Source organism: Nicotiana attenuata, chromosome 7 (genome assembly GCF_001879085.1).
Source record: "Nicotiana attenuata strain UT chromosome 7, NIATTr2, whole genome shotgun sequence".
In the NCBI taxonomy this organism is placed as follows: Eukaryota; Viridiplantae; Streptophyta; class Magnoliopsida; order Solanales; family Solanaceae; genus Nicotiana; species Nicotiana attenuata.
In genome coordinates this window covers 33791270-33808796 of record NC_031995.1, presented here as the reverse complement: position 1 = coordinate 33808796, position 17527 = coordinate 33791270, and positions in this window count along the sequence as shown.

Below are 17527 nucleotides of genomic sequence, written 5' to 3'. Positions count from 1 at the left end.
CGGTACAGGCCTTCACTCAAGGTCTGAACGAGCGAAGCTCGATTGCTTCAAAGCAGCTGAAAGAGAATCTGGTCGAGTACCCCGCCGTGACTTGGTCGGATGTTCATACCGATACCAGTCAAAAATCAGGGTCGAGGATGATCACCTGGGAGCCCTCTCGGGCTCGGTATACCCAAGCAGGCTCCTGGTGAAGGAGCCAAAGCCAAACAAAGAAAGATATCAGCCATACATCGAAGACCGAAGTGACGCCCCGAGGTGTAACCCACCTCGAAACGACCGAAGAACAGACCGAGGACAGAATGCTCGGGAACTCATAAACGGAGCCGGATTCGGCAGGAACGTAGGACCAGCAGAGGTGCCTCGCCTGTCAAAGTAAAACTTCAACGTCGATATATCAGATATTTTCTTCGCCCTCAGTAGAATAAAAGACGCCATGTGGCCCAGGCCTGTGCAATTGCATCCTTCACAAAGGAATCATAACTTAATGTGTGAATTTCACAACACACATGACCACGGGATCGAGGATTTCTACCAGCTCCGAGTGGAAGTAGCTAGACTACTCAACAAGGGTCATCTCCAAGAATTCCTAAGTGATCGGGCCAAAAACCAATTTCGAGAAAGAGAGGCGGCCAAGAAGAACGAAACAAACAAGCCGCAACATGTCATCCACATGATCTTGGGAGGCGTTGATGCCCCACAAGAACCCGTGATGAGAAGGACAAAAATATCCATCACTAGAGAAAAGCGAACCCGGGGGCACATACCCGAGGATGCCCTCACATTCAGCGAAGAGGACACCGAGACCTTGTCTCAACCTCACAACGATGCACTGGTAATCTCTTTCCTCATAAATACATTTCAAGTAAAACGTGTACTCGTGGATCCAGGTAGCTCGGCCAACATTATCAGGTCGAGGGTAATAGAGCGGCTCGGACTGCTTGACCAAATCGTGCCCGCCACTCGAGTCCTCAACGAATTCAACATGGCAAGTGAAACGATGAAAGGAGAAATCACCCTCCGGGTCAACATGGCCGGCACGACCTAGAATGTCAAATTCTATGTCATCGAAGGACACATGAGGTACAACGCCTTGTTCGGTAGACCATGGATACACTGCATGAGAGAAGTACCATCCACCCTCCACCAAATGATGAAATTCCTGACAAGGGATGGGATTAAAACTGTCTACGGGGAATAGCATGCAGCTAGGTAAATGTTCGATGTGCACGATATAGCACCAACACCGATACCTCCACCCGCGAAAGAATAAAGAATGATCAAACTACATCTTTGGTCAAGCTCGATTAAACATAACAGAGGACCGTACCGCGTCCTCATCGCAAGCGAGTGAGATATATCAGACCTCTTAGCATCGCCGGTACATCCCATGCTAAGGTATCGCCATCTCCCTTTTACATTTTATATTTCGCACTAACTCTTATGTAGGCGCCCGATCGAAGCGGTCGAGATGTCGATCCAGCTCGAAGATCTTAAGGTTTTAAAGCATCTGTTGCACTCTTTTCCTTCGGCCGAGTTTTTATCCCGATAATGGTTTTTGCCGGCAAGGTTTTTAACGAGGCAACATCCACAAGCTACCTAAGGAAGACACAACAAGTATCCAAGGCCTCTTTTGCAGTCAACCTCGAACACAGTGGGCATCCTCCCGGAAGGCCGTTCATCAGAAAAACCAAGAAATGCCAAATGGGGTCCCTATAGGAAAAAGATGTACCGGGCCAAATGGTCGAGCAAGCTGTGTCCGTATAGCCAAGCCCCCAACGGCGAGAACATGTATACTTGTACCAAGTAATCGAAGAATACCCTTTTTCAGAGCATTTCATACTCCAAAAGAAACTCAACATTTTTGCAAATAAAACAATTCCTCTTTCAAAGCGCCCCGAACACTCGGGGACTAGCATCGACAAATCAATCTCCGAACCAACCTCCGGGTTGGGACTCCAAGCTCATAAGCCCTCAACGAGGCAACATGATAATCACGAAATGACTCCAAGCCCGAAAGTGTCCCGAACACTCGGGGACTGACGTCAAAATTTCAAAAATCGTATGACCTCAGGGTCGGAATCGCCAAAGTCGTAAGCCCTCAATGAGGCAACACCAAGCTTACAAGTAAATGGCTCCCCAGCCAGGATGCCCTCATTAACTCGGGGACTATTGCCAAGCACCATTTATTACAAAAACCCGAGGCCATAAGACCCCGAGCGGGCAGACTCGGTCTCGTATGACCTACATAAGGCAGCAACAACATCTGTAAGACCTCAAGCAAGGCATGAACTACACTTGTACCAAGTGGCAACATCTTTAAGACCTCGAGCAAGGCATGAATCACACTTGTACCAAGTGGCAACATCTGTAAGACCTCGATCAAGGCATGAACCATACTTGTACCAAGTATCTAAAATCTGTAAGACCTCGACGGCATGAAAATATTGTAAGACCTTGCTACAGGCATAAACCCGATCCCAAAGTTTAGGCTATATATCGAACTTGTAAGACCCCTAACAAGGCATACCCTCGATTTAGACGCCCAAACTACTTCACTTGGGATCAAAAGTGGCTCCGGCCGAGCATAAATGACTACGGTCATAAGGCTGTACCAGCCAAACTAACGCGACTCGGGGACGCCCGACCGTTACTACAAAATCACAGACCTTCAATTACTTCGAATCTACTTCGAAAAGAACCGGTTAAACAAGCTACCATCGACATTGGCAAAAGAGCTTCGACCATGTCAGCTCCAAATCATGGGCTTCGAGATACTCAGCCTCTGAGCTAAACCTCCTGAGGTGCTCGATCATCACTGCAAAACAGCTCGTAATCGAGGTTCTTCTCGAACCGTCAAAGAGTCAGGCAAAAATCATCGCAAAAGTCCTTAACGAGGGAGAAATAAAGCCCACATAAAAGGTCGCTTCGACCGAAGGCGTAAGAGCCATTGTCGCCAGCCCATGCAAATTTGAAAACATGAGGGTCGAATGAGCTCGAATCGAAACACGATACGGAGACTGAACCCAAAATAGTTACCTAAAAATGCCCCAGGGCAAAAAGCATAAGAGCTCAAACACCATCTTACACATAAAGGTCGCTTCGACCGAAGCCGTAAAAGCCATTGTCGCTAGCCCATACAAATTTCAAAACTTGAGGGTCGAATGAGCTCGAATTGCAACCCGATTCGGAGACTGAACCCAAAATAGTTACCTAAAAATGCCCCAAGGAAAAAAGCATAAGAGCTCAAACGCCAGCTTACACTGAAAGGTCACTTCAACCTGAGGCATAATAGCCATTATCGCCAGCTTAATGAGCCCCAGGGCCATATCGCGAATCTAAGGATTCCTACCAAATCAAAGACCAGTTCGCCTGGCCAAATTCGAGATATGGAAGAAATAAAGCCGCAAGGGTTTCATTATACGCATATACGAAAAACGCAACCTCCATTTACAAACATGCTTTGAAAATAGTACATACAGATGGCAAAAATCTACGCTCCCCATGGGAGCTATGGCCCGGTGGCCTCATATTCACGTTCCCCCTAGGACCCTCGCTCGCGCTAACTCTTCCGAGAGAACAAATCCCCTAGCACAGATCTCCTCGAGAGTCTTCTTTCGAGACTTGCAAGGAGCATATTCTTTAATCTTCTCTTCACGATCGAGGATCCTTCTCAACTCAGCTTGAGCATCAGTGGCATCCTTTAAGTGGATCATCATCTCCTAGTCAGCCTTAGTTCGGCTCATTACAGCTTCAGCTCGGGCATCAACGATCTCGCCCTTACCTTCAAAAGCTCAGATTCGAGCTTCGCAATCTCGTCCGCTTGAGCTGAAGCATTGTCAAAAACTAAGCGAAGTTGGGCCTCGAGGTCTGGAACTTTAGCCAGGACATCCCTCTCCTTTAAAGCCTGAACCTCCGCCAGAGCTCTTAGCTCATCACATTCACTCTCTGCTCGGCCTTCTTCATCTCGAAATTTTGCAACTAAAATAAACAAAGTAGTAGCCTTAGAAGCCAGGAGGCGGGGCACATATTCACCCGGGGTGAAAAGTCACCGGCTCCTCCAAGAAGCTCTCGTAATTCAAGCTCCGGCTCACCTCATACCGCAAGTGTTCCAGTTCAACTTCCTTTGCATCACAAAGGAGCCTAAGGGATCTCTTCTCATCCAGAGCTTTCCGCAGCCGGGCTTCACGACGAAGCAACCTGGACTTAAGTCTATTAAAGGCCTGCAAAAGGAAACCCAATAAGAAAGGGAAGGCGCGAAATTCAAAGGGCCTATGTCGAAACTCACCACGAAGTGAAGCCGCTGGGCTTCCTCGAAGTCCGAACATGCATCCGTTAACCTGGCTCCCTCAGCTCTAAAAGAATTGACTCTGATCGAGACACGGTCGCTCGGAGTAGACGACCCCGAGTTTCTAGTATCCCCCGAAGCACTATCAGCAGAATGAGCAGGCTGTGGCAACGGAGAAACCACCTTTTCAGAATCGGGGACCACGGGCACGGCATACTCGGATGATGCTTCCATTCCGGAACCCGGGTCCAGCCTCGCCCTGCTTTGAGCGCCATCACCTTGTAAAGGCATCATTCGCTTATTGTTGTCGTTCTTTAGCCTGGAGGCTAGCGACCCTTCTCCCTCCTCAAACGAGCGCAGCCTCGCCTCGGAAGGCTCTCCGATTCCTACAATAACAAGATTAACATGCAGAAAGGGAAATTGCCTCTCCAAATGAAGGAAGGGAAAGGCAAAAAGAGCACAACACTCACCATGATGTTTTGCTTCCCATCTACCCCGAGACACAGCTCGCCATCTGCGCTCGTCGCAAGTGGAGTGGGTCACCAAATTCCGAACCCAATTCGGTAGATCGGGAACGTCACCTGGCGCCCATGCAATCGCTGCAGAAGAATAAAAGATGGCACAATCACGATATCAGTCTCCACCACAAGCAAAACTGAGAAGAAACAGAATGTGCCACTTACGTGTATAATTCCATTCTTTAGGGAACGACATAAGTTCCACAGGGATAATGTCAGCCGTTCGGACTCGAACGAATCGACTCACCCACGCTCGATCTCCATCCTCCTCATCATCGATGACGAAGGGCGTGGTCGACTAACATCGCAAGGTTAACATGCCCCGATGATGAAAGGGACGGTACAGCCTGATGAAATGACTGAGCGTAAAGTCAAGCCCTGCCTTCTCCGTGAAAAATCTCATCATCAACTCTATCCGCCAAAATGACGGATGGATCTGCACCAAAGTAACCTGATACTTCAAACAGAAATCTAGCACAATCCTATCAAGGGGACCTAGTGTGAAGGGATACGAGTACACATTCAAAAATTCAGCGGCACGGTCCGTGATACCTTCATCCGGGGAAAGTATCTGCAACACTACTTTCTCCCCCTAGCCACGGTCTTTTCTCACTGACCCAAGGTGTTCCTATCTTACCGAAGAAGCAATCCTCGAGGTACGCTCTCGTTGGTCCTGGATATAATGGTCATAGAGGTGGTAGAATCGGAGAGCTAGAGCAGAAATTTGTGCAAGTACGTTAGCACTGAAGTAACGAAAGGTTCAACACAGAAAAAGAAAAGTAACCACTTTAAATAATGGGATCTTCACCAGTCCCAAGGTGGTACCCGACCTCGAGGATCTCCGACAAAAGAAGTCAGGCTCCAGGTAGCCGACAACATTATTGCCAATCTCGAGGTGTTACCCGACCTCGAGGATCTTCGTAAAAAAAAGAAGTTAGGCTCCAGGAAGCCAACAACATTATTGCCAATAGACTCCACGAAGAAGAAGTTATACTCCAATAGACTAACAACATCATTACAAGTCTTGAGGTGGTACCCGACCTCGAAGACCTCCGCCAAAAAGAAGTCAGACTCCAATAATCTGATGGCATCATTACAAGTCTTGAGGTGGTACCTGACCTCGAGGACCTCCACCAAAAGGAAGTTAAGCTCCAAAGAAACAAGCATTTGAACTCCACCCATATGTGCTGGATCACGGGATACCATCTAAATTCGGGTAAAAACCTCGTTTGTGATCTACCTACAACGCCTTAGGGATATTTTTTTCTAAGTTCAAAGTAGGTTTCCGGGTGGCTCATGTTCGAACGAACCCCACTTAGGGAATGCCCTCGAGAGCTTAAAGGCAGACCCGATTCTAGGGCTCCCAAGCGAATTTACCTTGAGGAGTATTGCAAGGCCTAAATACTATTCTCCAAAGTCTAAAGTTTCGAAGTGTTATCCTCATTCAACCCGCAGTAAGGGTTCCGACGACCTGAGTTTATCGTCCCTATCCGATTTTGGTCTGAGGAAAGGCAAAAGGTTCCGCGGGGAGCCGTACTAAACAACCAAAGGTCAGAGAAATACACTCCCACTTGGGCTCGACATCGACAACGACCGCTAGGGCCATGCATTCAAGGTTTCCGTAAGCACAAATAAAAGGGAAAAATAGCAAGCACCCAAGATAGAATTGAAGAAATATCTTTTTATTCATGAACATTTGATTACAACAGCCCGCGAGGGGTCCTTACATATGATTACAAAAGCCCACGAGGGGTCCTTACACAGAAACAAAGAAGTGAAAAGGCATACGTATAGCAGAAGCCTAGAGCGTAGACTATTCTCCAGGGAGCATCCTCGGCGGTAGTATACTCAAGCACCGCTTCCTCAACGGTCTCATCCCGGTCCCCCAAAGTAGCACTTCAAAGGAGAAGATGAAGAAGAGGAAAGTGGGAGATGTAGAAAGGGATGAAAAAATGCCATAGCTGGGTGAAAGGCTCGGTGGGCGTCGGCCTTGCTTGCACGACTACTTTGAGTCCACTTCTTGGGACACAATGCCGTACAAGCTACCGGTCAGAGGTACCACTTCGTCCCAGGAAAAGCAAAAGAGGTGAGGTGCAAGACCAGGCCGAGGAAGGAGGGTGAGCAGCGGTGTATAGTCCGAGCGCCCTCGTGAGCAGCACTGTATAGTCAAAACATCTTCCTAAAATGGAAGAGATCGGCCTCCATGTCTCACCACCTTGAGCAAGCGACGACAGTGGCAACAAGAGAAAGCCCTAAGAGAGGGCCACGACATGACCGATGAAAATGCCGCCATACGGCCCTAAGACCGTAGGGCTCGAACATGAAAAATAACAATGGATAGGGATAAGGAGAAGAGAAGGTCGAAAGACTAATCTGAGGACACTTGTATAAAGAAATGGTTCCATGAGGTCCCCTTTTATAGGGGATGGCAGCGCAATCGGCGGCCCCATTGATGGTCCTGAAAGGCGTATCGGCAGGAACAATCAATACATTTTTGAAAAATGGACTGACGATGATATTATTGTTTTGAAGTATAAAGGTCGGCAGTGCAGTGAATAACTCTGGAAAAGAAGACTGATGGGGCGTTCTGGTTATCACAAAGGCTTACACCTTCAGTATGACGTCTTCACGGGAAGTCCGAAAAGTGGGATGTTAAAATTGTTTCTTATCACTCCTTTCTAAGAAACGCGGGGACTATCTATAAATGGTGAAGTCAGAGAGTCCAATTTCTCGTCACCAAGGCACTCGGAAGATCCTCTCGAAGGCTCGAGGCCGCGGAACTACCTCGAAGGCTCGAGGCCGCGGTAGAGTATCTCTCCTCCAGGGTCGACAACGCTCGACCCCAGGGCAGTAATGATCATGGTAATGGGGGGTACGGGGAGTTCCCAAGACATGAAGCTAGGGCTGACACAGCCTAGCGGGCTACTCTGAACCCAAATTAGGGCGTCAGTCAGCCGTCCCATTTCCATATCTTTGTACTTAATGCATTATGTATTATATTGGGATTCCTCTCCTAGATAAAGGGGATCCTTGTCATTTTTATGTTCTCTGTTGCTTTAGTTACTCCACATGAATATATGAAGAACATTCTCTCTGCTATCTAATATACTTTCTTGTTATTATTGCTTTCATTTATTATCTTCATACTTGTTCATCATTTATTGCTTATCATTGGCCATAGAGAGCCTTTATTAATTTCGACATACCTGTTAATCATACCCCGATCGCCCCCGATAGCTTAGCTCATTATCGAGCCACTAAATCGACCCCGATGCACCCATATCAATAAGCTCGAGGCCCCGATTGTCAGCCTCTCGGTTTGATTATCACCTCAATTTTAGCTCTTACTTCGTCTCTAAACTTCATACAAATAGCATCATCTGCTTAACAACTAGCATAAAAATAGATCACATATTTTTCGAGTCCCATCAACAAATTTAATTGTTATCACCATTTTCACGGTAAACAATTTGATATACCTCTTCAAACAACTTAAATAAACATCACAAATATATCAAAGAAGAGCAACGATTCTAAATTTATAAGGAAAGCAAAATTGATAATATGGGATGAAGCACTTATGTGTGAGGCCCCGTAAAAATTTCTGGCTCAAAACCTAGTATCTTGTGGTGTCAACTCCGAATAGGTGTTAGGAATGCATAGAATTCTTCGTGGCGAGCAAGCTTGCCGCGGTTCGGACCCTTGGTATTGATCTAAGCTTGTAAAAATCAAAAGAATCAATTTTTCCAGAAAATGCCATTCTGCAGCCCAGAATGCGGTTGCAGATCTAGTATGCGGACCGCATTCCTACCGCAGAGTGAAACAGAAGAGTTGTCAAAATTAATGTTGCAAAATGCGGTCTATTATGCGATCACATAACCAATATGTGGACCGCATAATCGTCGCATAAGTTCCTCAAGGATTTGTGAAGGTCAATTCTGCGGTGCACAATGCGACCGCATAACAGGAATGCGGACCGCATTCCTGTCGCAGATCGGAACAGACTCCTCAGAGTTTTGGGGGCACTTCTGCGGTCCAATCTGCAGACCGCATTTCGTTTCTGCGATCGCAGAATACGACCGCAGATCTTGCTCGGGCTTCTATTTTTCTAAATTTTAAAACCCGACCCCTTTGAAATAAAACACCCATCCCCCTCATTCTTTAACGATCTTCTGCACAAAATAAGAGAGAGGAAGAGAGGGTCTTGAGAGACAAAGTCATCTTCTCCAAAATTTGGTTCTTCAAAACTATCCGGGCCAGGAAATTTCAAGCTTATCTTCATCCCCCTTTTCTTGCAGGTAAAATCCCTAACCCTTTTTATTGAATTTCAGGTTTAAGCTAGGGGGGGGGGGAGTCTCATGCATTGGTTCTTGAAAATAATGGTTGAACTCATACATGCATGCCTTTCTATAACCTAAAATCTAGTATGAGTAGTTGGGTGGGAGCAAAGACTTATACAAAGAAGGGGCTGATAACCTAGATAAGTTTGAGAAGCATTTGTGAACCCCAATTCTAAGTTATGTGTATTAAATTGTGCACTAGATTGACGTTGCTAGATTATTTGGTGAATTGGAAATAGAAGTTAAAAGGGAATTCAGCTCCAGGTATGTATGGCTAACTTTAATCTTTGTAAAATCACCTTGCTTGGTGTTCCATATTTGGTACGTGGGTTATTTGTGAAGTTAAACTCTTGCTAGTAATATGTGTTTACTTGTGTGAACCATTTGTGAATTCATGTAAATATTGTGCCTTAAACGTTGTTGGTTAAGACGTCCAATATGATTGTGCAAGTAAATGGCAATAAACCAAGTTGTGATTGCGAACGTGTTATGTGGTAAGAACTGTAGAATAAATGATGGAAACGAATCGAGATTGGTGAAAATTGAGATAACTGTGGTAACATCCTTTGTAGCTAGTTGTGGAAAATCATTGTTGTGATTTAAATGGTACAACGGGCTGTTGAAAAAGATGGAAATGGCATTGATAGTCATATAAACCCTGTGTGAGTTGTGTTGTTGTTCCTTGAGATGTGTTGTCGTTGTTATTGGGATTTGTCGTTGTTGTTCCTAAAACTTGTTGTTGTTCTCCTTTTAAATTGTCATTGCTGTGGTATTGTTTGTGAATTGTGATTGCTCAGTGGGATCGGGTTGCGCGCCGCAACACTAAGTAATAAGGTGTGGGTTGTGGTGATAAGGGTGGCCGAGGTAATAAGGGTGGAAAGTGATCGAAATCACTATTGAAATGAAATTATGAACAAATTGTGAAATTATTGATGTGGAAATGTGGAAGGGGAAAACAAGAGAGATTGTAAACTTGTTTGGCTTGATTGTTCCTTCTTTGTGTATTTGATTGTTATTTCTATTACGATTGCATACTTGCTTATAATTGTGAAATTATTGATTGTTATTTATGGTTCGAGTTTACTTGGAGCAAGGTTTGTTCATACATACCAGTACAATTCAAATATACTGACGTCCCTTTTGTCGGGGGCGCTACATTCGTGTTATGATTGTAGGTGGATCCGTAGCAGGTACTCCAGTCCACCGATCGTAGCTCCCCTTCGTCCTCCATCAGCTTTTTGGTGAGCCCCTTTCCTCTCGGGGCCCTGCGTGGCTCAGGCCGCTTGTTTCCGGAGTTTTATTTTGATTTTTTTTTGTGAAAGGTATAGCCGGAGCCTTGTTACCGGCAAATACTATATTATCCTATTGTACTTTTAGAGGCTCCATGGACAGTAGATGTGGGTTAAGAACTTGTGTTAATCTATGTTCATGTGTTGGGCAAAGAATTTGTAATTTCATTAACTATTATGTACGTATATATGTGTTGCAAAAAGGTGTTCTAAGTTAATTATATGGCTAATTCTTGGAATATTAGTAAGGAAAACATGGGGTAACACGTGGGTTAGGAAAGGCACCCAGGTCCGCTTGACTGGGGCTACCCGGTCGGGCGCCTGTCACGTCCCTCGAATTTGGGGCGTGATAAACTTGGTATCAGAGTCTAAGTGTTAAGGAGTCCTAGGATGTCTCGGAGCCGTGTCTAGTAGAGCCCTACTTATCGGTGTGAAGTCGACCACATCTATAAGTGGGTGGCTGCATGGACATTTAGGAAATTTCCCACTTCCTTGTTATTCTGTATCGTGCGGTGATGTGAAATGTGAAAGTATCTATGTCTAACTCGTGCTTTGTTCCGAATTTTTCAGTAATGGCACCTGAGAAGAGAGCTAGACTCGGCCTTGGGGCCAATGCCACCCCGAGGGAGGCTATGAATCATCCCCGGCCTTTATCCTACCTGGCCCGTCTGTCCTAGACCAGAGTGTTCCTGTTCCTGCAGCGGCAGAGGGTGCCACCATCCCTCCTGCCGATATTCCTGATTCTGGCACCGTTCCAGCTTCCGGTCCCGGGGTTTCTGATGGGGACCTTAGAGGAGCCATCCATATGTTGACCCAATTAGTGGCCGCCCAGGCCCAGAGATCTCATGATGCCCTTGTGTCCTCCAGCGGAAAGGGAGATTCTGCCAGTTCCAGAGTTAACCAGTTTTTGCGGCTAGCCCCTCCAGAGTTCTCCGGCACAGACCTAGAGGCCGACCCGCAGGAATTCCTTGATGAAATGTATAAGACCCTTCGAGTGATGAAAGCTTCAGAGACAGAGGGAGTTGAGTTGCATCATACAGGATAGGGGAGCAGCGTATTCATGGTTCGAGATGTGGGAGGATTCCCGTGGGGAGGGAGGACCTTCGGCCATATGGGATGAGTTTGTAGATGCGTTCATGGACCAATTCTTGCCTTCTGAGACAATGGCAGCCCGTGCCACTGAATTTAAGGCCCTCAAGCAGGGCAGCATGAGTGTTTGGGAGTACCACATGGAGTTCGTGAGATTGTCCAAGTATGCTCCTTAGTTAGTGTCGACCAGGGCAGCTAGAGTTCGGCGATTTGTTTAGGGCCTTAGTCCCTTGGTAGTGAATGAGGCTGCTACAGCGGCCTTACACTCGGATATGAACTATGGAAAGATTGTGGGATTCGCTCAGGCCACAGAGGCAGGAAGTTAAAGATTCGGGCGGAAAGGGAGAATAGCAGCAGGGCCCCATCAGCGGGTCACTAAGGGAGATCAGATCAGGGAAGAGGGTCATCAGGGTTGTCCCAGTCATATGCTCAGTCCTCAGCGAGCGCACCACCATCTCTGCACAATTATCAGTAGAGCAAACGTATGAGACTAGGTTCAAACAGTAGGAGACCCCATCAGTCCGGTCGTTCAGGAGGGAGATCACAGCAGCAGGGGAGGGCTCCATGCCCCAAGTGTGGGAGATTTCATACAGAGACTTGCTACTTGGATATCCCGGTGTGCTTCAGATGCGGGGTGAGAGGTCATATTCAGCGAGACTGTCGTGTGCCCAGTCAGGGCATGGGTAGGGGATCTGCTCAGTCGTCTGGTTCTTCAGTCGCCACATCATCTGTGTGTCCTCCAGCCCAAGCAGGCAGTGGTACGGTTACGGGTGGAGCTCGTGGTAGAGGTGGACCCAACCGGTTCTATGCTTCGAGTGGTCGCCAGAGTGCAGAGGCTTCTCCAGATGTGGTTACAGGTATCTTGTCTGTTCAGGCCATTGATTGTTATGCTCTTATTCATCCGGGGTCCTCTTTGTCTTATGTCACCCCATTCATTGCTTTAAGATTTGGGATAGGACCCGAACAGCTTCATGAGCCGTTCTCTGTATCGACTCCGGTTGGTGATTCTATTACAGCCGCGCGAGTTTATAGGAATTGTGTTGTCACGGTATGTGGTCGTGTTACCATGGCCGATCTTATCGAGCTTGGAATGGTGGATTTTGATGTGATTATGGGGATGGACTGGCTTTATTCGTGCTTTGCTAAATTTGACTGCCGAACGAGAGTTATGAGACTTGAGTTCCCTAATGAGCCGGTTATCGAGTGGAAAGGGAATGATGTGGTGCCGAAGGGTAGGTTTATTTCCTACCTTAAGGCTTCAAAGATGATTAAGAAGGGGTGTATATATCATTTGGCCCGGGTGGCGGACACCACTTCAGAAGTGTCTACCCCCGAGTCCGTGCCAGTCGTGAATGAGTTTCTCAAAGTGTTTCCAGACGAGCTTCCAGGGATTCCGCCAGATAGGGAGATTGATTTCGGGATTGATGTATTGCCAGATACGCAGCCAATATCTATTCCATCATACAGAATGGCTCCATCGGAGTTAAGGGAGTTAAAGGAGCAGCTGAAGGATTTATTAGAAAAGGGGTTCATACGGCCGAGTGTGTCGCTGTGGGGTGCTCCGGTTCTCTTTGTCAGGAAGAAGGATGGGTCGTTCTGGATGTGTATTGATTATCGGCAGCTCAACAAAGTCACCATCAAGAATAAGTATCCTCTACCTCGAATAGATGATTTGTTCGACCAATTGCAAGGTGCAAGGTTCTTCTCCAAAATTGATCTACGGTTCGGGTATCACCAATTGAAGATGAGGGAGTAGGGTATTCCCAAGACCGCTTTCAGAACTCGCTATTGTCACTTTGAATTCTTGGTCATGTCTTTTGGGCTAACCAACGCCCCGACAGCCTTTATAGATCTTATGAATCGTGTCTTCAAGCCATTTCTAGACTCCTTCGTGATTGTTTTTATTGACGACATCCTTGTTTATTCACGGAGCCGGGAGGATCATGCCGATCACCTCAGGGCAGTTCTGCAGACTCTTCGACAGAACCAGTTGTATGCTAAATTTTCAAAATGTGAGTTTTGGTTGGAGTCTGTTGCCTTTTTGGGTCACGGTTTTTCTAGTGAAGGAATTCAGGTAGACCCCCGGAAGATTGTAGTAGTAAAAGATCGGCCTAGACCCACGACCCCGACGGAGATTCGTAGCTTCTTGGGTTTAGCAGGGTATTATCGGAGGTTTGTGGAAGGATTCTCTGCCCTCGCCTCCCCATTGACTAAGTTGACGCAGAAAGCAGTTAAGTTCCAATGGTCCGACGCTTGTGAGAAGAGTTTTCAGGAACTGAAGTCAAGGTTGACCTCGGCACCAATATTGACCTTGCCGGAAGGCACGGAAGGATTTGTGGTTTATTGCGATGCCTCCAGGGTTGGTTTGGGGTGTGTGTTGATGCAACATGGGAAAGTTATAGCGTATGCTTCGAGGCAGCTCAAGAATCACGAGAAGAATTATCCGACACATGATTTGGAGCTTGCGGCAGTTGTGTTTGCTTTGAAAATATGGCGGCATTATCTTTATGGGGTCCATGTGGATGTGTTCTCAGACCACAAGAGTCTCCAGTATTTGTTCAAGCAGAAGGAATTGAATTTAAGGCAGCGACGGTGGTTAGAATTACTCAAGGATTATGATATAAACATTTTGTACCATCCAGGGAAGGTGAACGTGGTGCTCTCAGTCGGAAATCTATGGGTAGTTTGGCTCATTTGGGAGTGGATCAAAGGCCCTTGGCTCGGGAGGTTTATCAATCTGCCAGTCTAGGGGTTTGTATTTCGATATCAGACGAGGGGAATGTTATGGTACATAATGGAGCAGGATCATCACTCGTAGCGGAAATCAAGGAAAAGCAGTTTATCGATCCAGCATTGGCTCAAATGAAGGAAGCAGTTTTGAGTAACAAGACTTTGGCATTTTCACTCGGCGGCGAGGATGGTGTATTGCGGTGTCATGGTAGGCTGTGTGTTCCGGATGTGAATAAGCTTCGGGAGAGGGTAATGGCGGAGGCTCATAATTCCAGGTATTCCGTGCATCCAGGTTCTACGAAAATGTATCATGACCTCAAGGAGATTTATTGGTGGAACGGTATGAAGAGGGGTGTGGCGGACTTTGTATCTAAATGTCCGAATTGTCAACAAGTGAAGGCGGAGCATCAGCGGCCCGGTGGGTTAACTCAGCTTATGGAAATACCAATGTGGAAATGGGAGATGATCAACATGGATTTCGTGGTAGGATTACCTCGCACTCAGTGCAAGTTCGACTCAATTTGGGTAATAGTGGATCGACTCACCAAATCAGCTCACTTCTTGCCAGTCAAGTCCACCGATACTGCAGAACAATATGCTAAGTTGTATATCAAGGAGATAGTAAGGCTTCATGGCACTCCACTTTCTATTATCTCGGATCGAGGGGCCCAGTTCACAGCTAATTTTTGGAAGAAATTTCAGCAAGGTTTGGGTACTCAGGTGAATCTCAGCACAGCTTTCCATCCACAGACTGATGGTCAAGCGGAGCGGACTATTCAGACGCTTGAAGATATGTTGCGGGCTTGTGTCTTGGATTTCAAAGGTAATTGGGATGATCACTTGCCACTTATAGAATTTGCTTACAATAACAGCTTTCATGCTAGCATTCAAATGGCCCCATTTGAGGCATTGTACGGAAGGAGGTGTAGGTCTCCGATCGGATGGTTTGAAGTGGGTGAAGCAGAATTAATAGGACCGGATCTTGTGCACCAGGCTATGGAGAAAGTTAAAGTCATTCAAGAAAGGATGAAAACTGCTCAGAGTCGCCAGAAATCCTATGCGGACGTTCGTCGAAGAGAATTGGAATTTCAAGTTGATGATTGGGTGTTATTGAGGGTATCTCCTATGAAGGGAGTCATGCGATTCGGGAAGAAAGGTAAGTTGAATCCTAGGTATGTCGGGCCATACCGGATCGTTCAAAGGGTAGGGCAGGTGGCCTATAGGTTGGAATTGCCTCCTGAAATGTCATTAGTGCACCCGGTGTTCCATGTGTCTATGTTGAAGAAAGTAGTTGGAGATCCGTCCACTATCGTGCCAGTCGAGACTATCAAGGTTAATGAAGAGATGTCGTATGAAGAAGTTCCGGTTGCCATTCTTGATAGACAAGTCCGTAAGTTGAGAAATAAGGAAGTTGCCTCAGTTAAGGTGTTGTGGCGAAGTCAACAAGTTGAGGAAGCTACATGGGAAGCGGAGAAGGAAATGAAAGAGAAATATCCCCATCTATTTGATCAAGTCTAGAAGAAATTATGTGACCTTTTCATTGTGTCCGAATTGGTTCCTTCCTAAATACCAGTGAAGTTCCTCTAGTTGTACAAGACTTATAGGTGTTGCGATGGTTTTATGTCATGTGAACATCTCTTTGGTAAATGAAAGTTTTATAGAGAACTCTTGTGATGGGTAAACAATTAATGGTTGTATAAGTTGGTAATGAATTACTTGTATGCATGTAGTACGTTGAAGTAGTTAAATTATGTGAAACTCATTGAAATAACTGACTCGTAAGCAAAACATAACAAGTGATCAAAATGTGTGCAATTATTGACGTAGGGAATTGTATGACAGTCGTAGGGATGGTTGTAATTCTGTTATGGTATTTGGAATTTGTGTTTCGGGGGCCCTCTGTTAGGTAAAGATGTCCAAATTACAAAGGAAACTCAGGCAAAATTTTTCTAAAAATATGGGAAATACTGAAAAGTATAGGAATATGCGTAACATGTTTTCAAAACCAACTGGTCTTTGAAATACTGAAAAGTTTGAAATACGTCCTCATTCGAGGACGAATGATTTTAAGTGGGGGAGGATGTAAGGCCCCGTAAAATTTTTTGGCTCAAAACCTAGTATCTTGTGGTGTCGACTCCGAATATGGGTTGATATTGATCTAAGCTTGTAAAAATCAAAAGAATCAATTTTTCCAGAAAATGCCATTCTGCGGCCCTGAATGCGGTCGCAGATCTAGTATGCGGACCGCATTCCTACCGCAGAGTGAAACAGAAGAGTTGTCAAAATTAATGTTGCAAATGCGGTCTATTATGCGATCGCATAACCAATATGCGGACCGCATTTCCACCGCAGAATAAGGCAGTGTGTCAGTCAAAATTGAGGTCAAAATGCGGTGCACAATGCGACCGCATAACACGAATGCGGACCGCATTCCTGTCGCAGACCCGAACAGACCCCTTAGAGTTTTGGGGGCACTTCTGCGGTCCAATATGCGGACCGCATTTCGTTTCTGCAATCGCAGAATGCGAACACACATCTGACTCGGCCCCAATTTTTTTCTAAAAACTTATACTCGACCCCTTTTTAATAAAACACCCCAACCCCCTCATTTTTAACAAGTTTCTGAACAAAATAAGAGAGAGGAAGAGAGGGTTCTTGAGAGAGAAAGTCATCTCCATCAATTTGATTCTCCAAAACTATCCAGGCCGGGAAATTTCAAAATGTGTGTCTTCATCCCCATTCTTGCAAGTAAAATCCCTAACCCTTTTCATTAAGTTTCAGGTTTAAACTAAGGGGGGGGGGGAGTCTCATGCATTGATTCTTGAAAATAATGGTTGAAATCATACATGCATGCCTTTTTTTAAAGCCTAAAATTTAGTAAGAGGGATTGGGTAGGAGTAAAGGATTGTACAAGAAAGGGGTTGATAACCCAAATAAGTTTGAGTAGCAATGGTGAACTCCAATTTCTAAGTCAGATGTGTTAACTTGTGTACTAGATTGACGTTGCTAGACTATTTGGTGAATTGAAAATAGGAGTTAAAAGGGAATTGGGGCTCCAGGGTATGTATGGCTAACTTTGATCTTTGTAAAATCACCTTGCTTGGTGTTCAATATTTGGTATGTGTTATCTACGTGGGTTATTTGTGAAGTTAAACTCTTGCTAGTAATACGTGTTTACCTATGCGAACTAATTGTGAATTCATGAGATTTATGTGCCTTGAACGTTGTTGGTTAAGTCTTCCGATAAGATGATGCAAGTAGTTGGCAATAAACCAA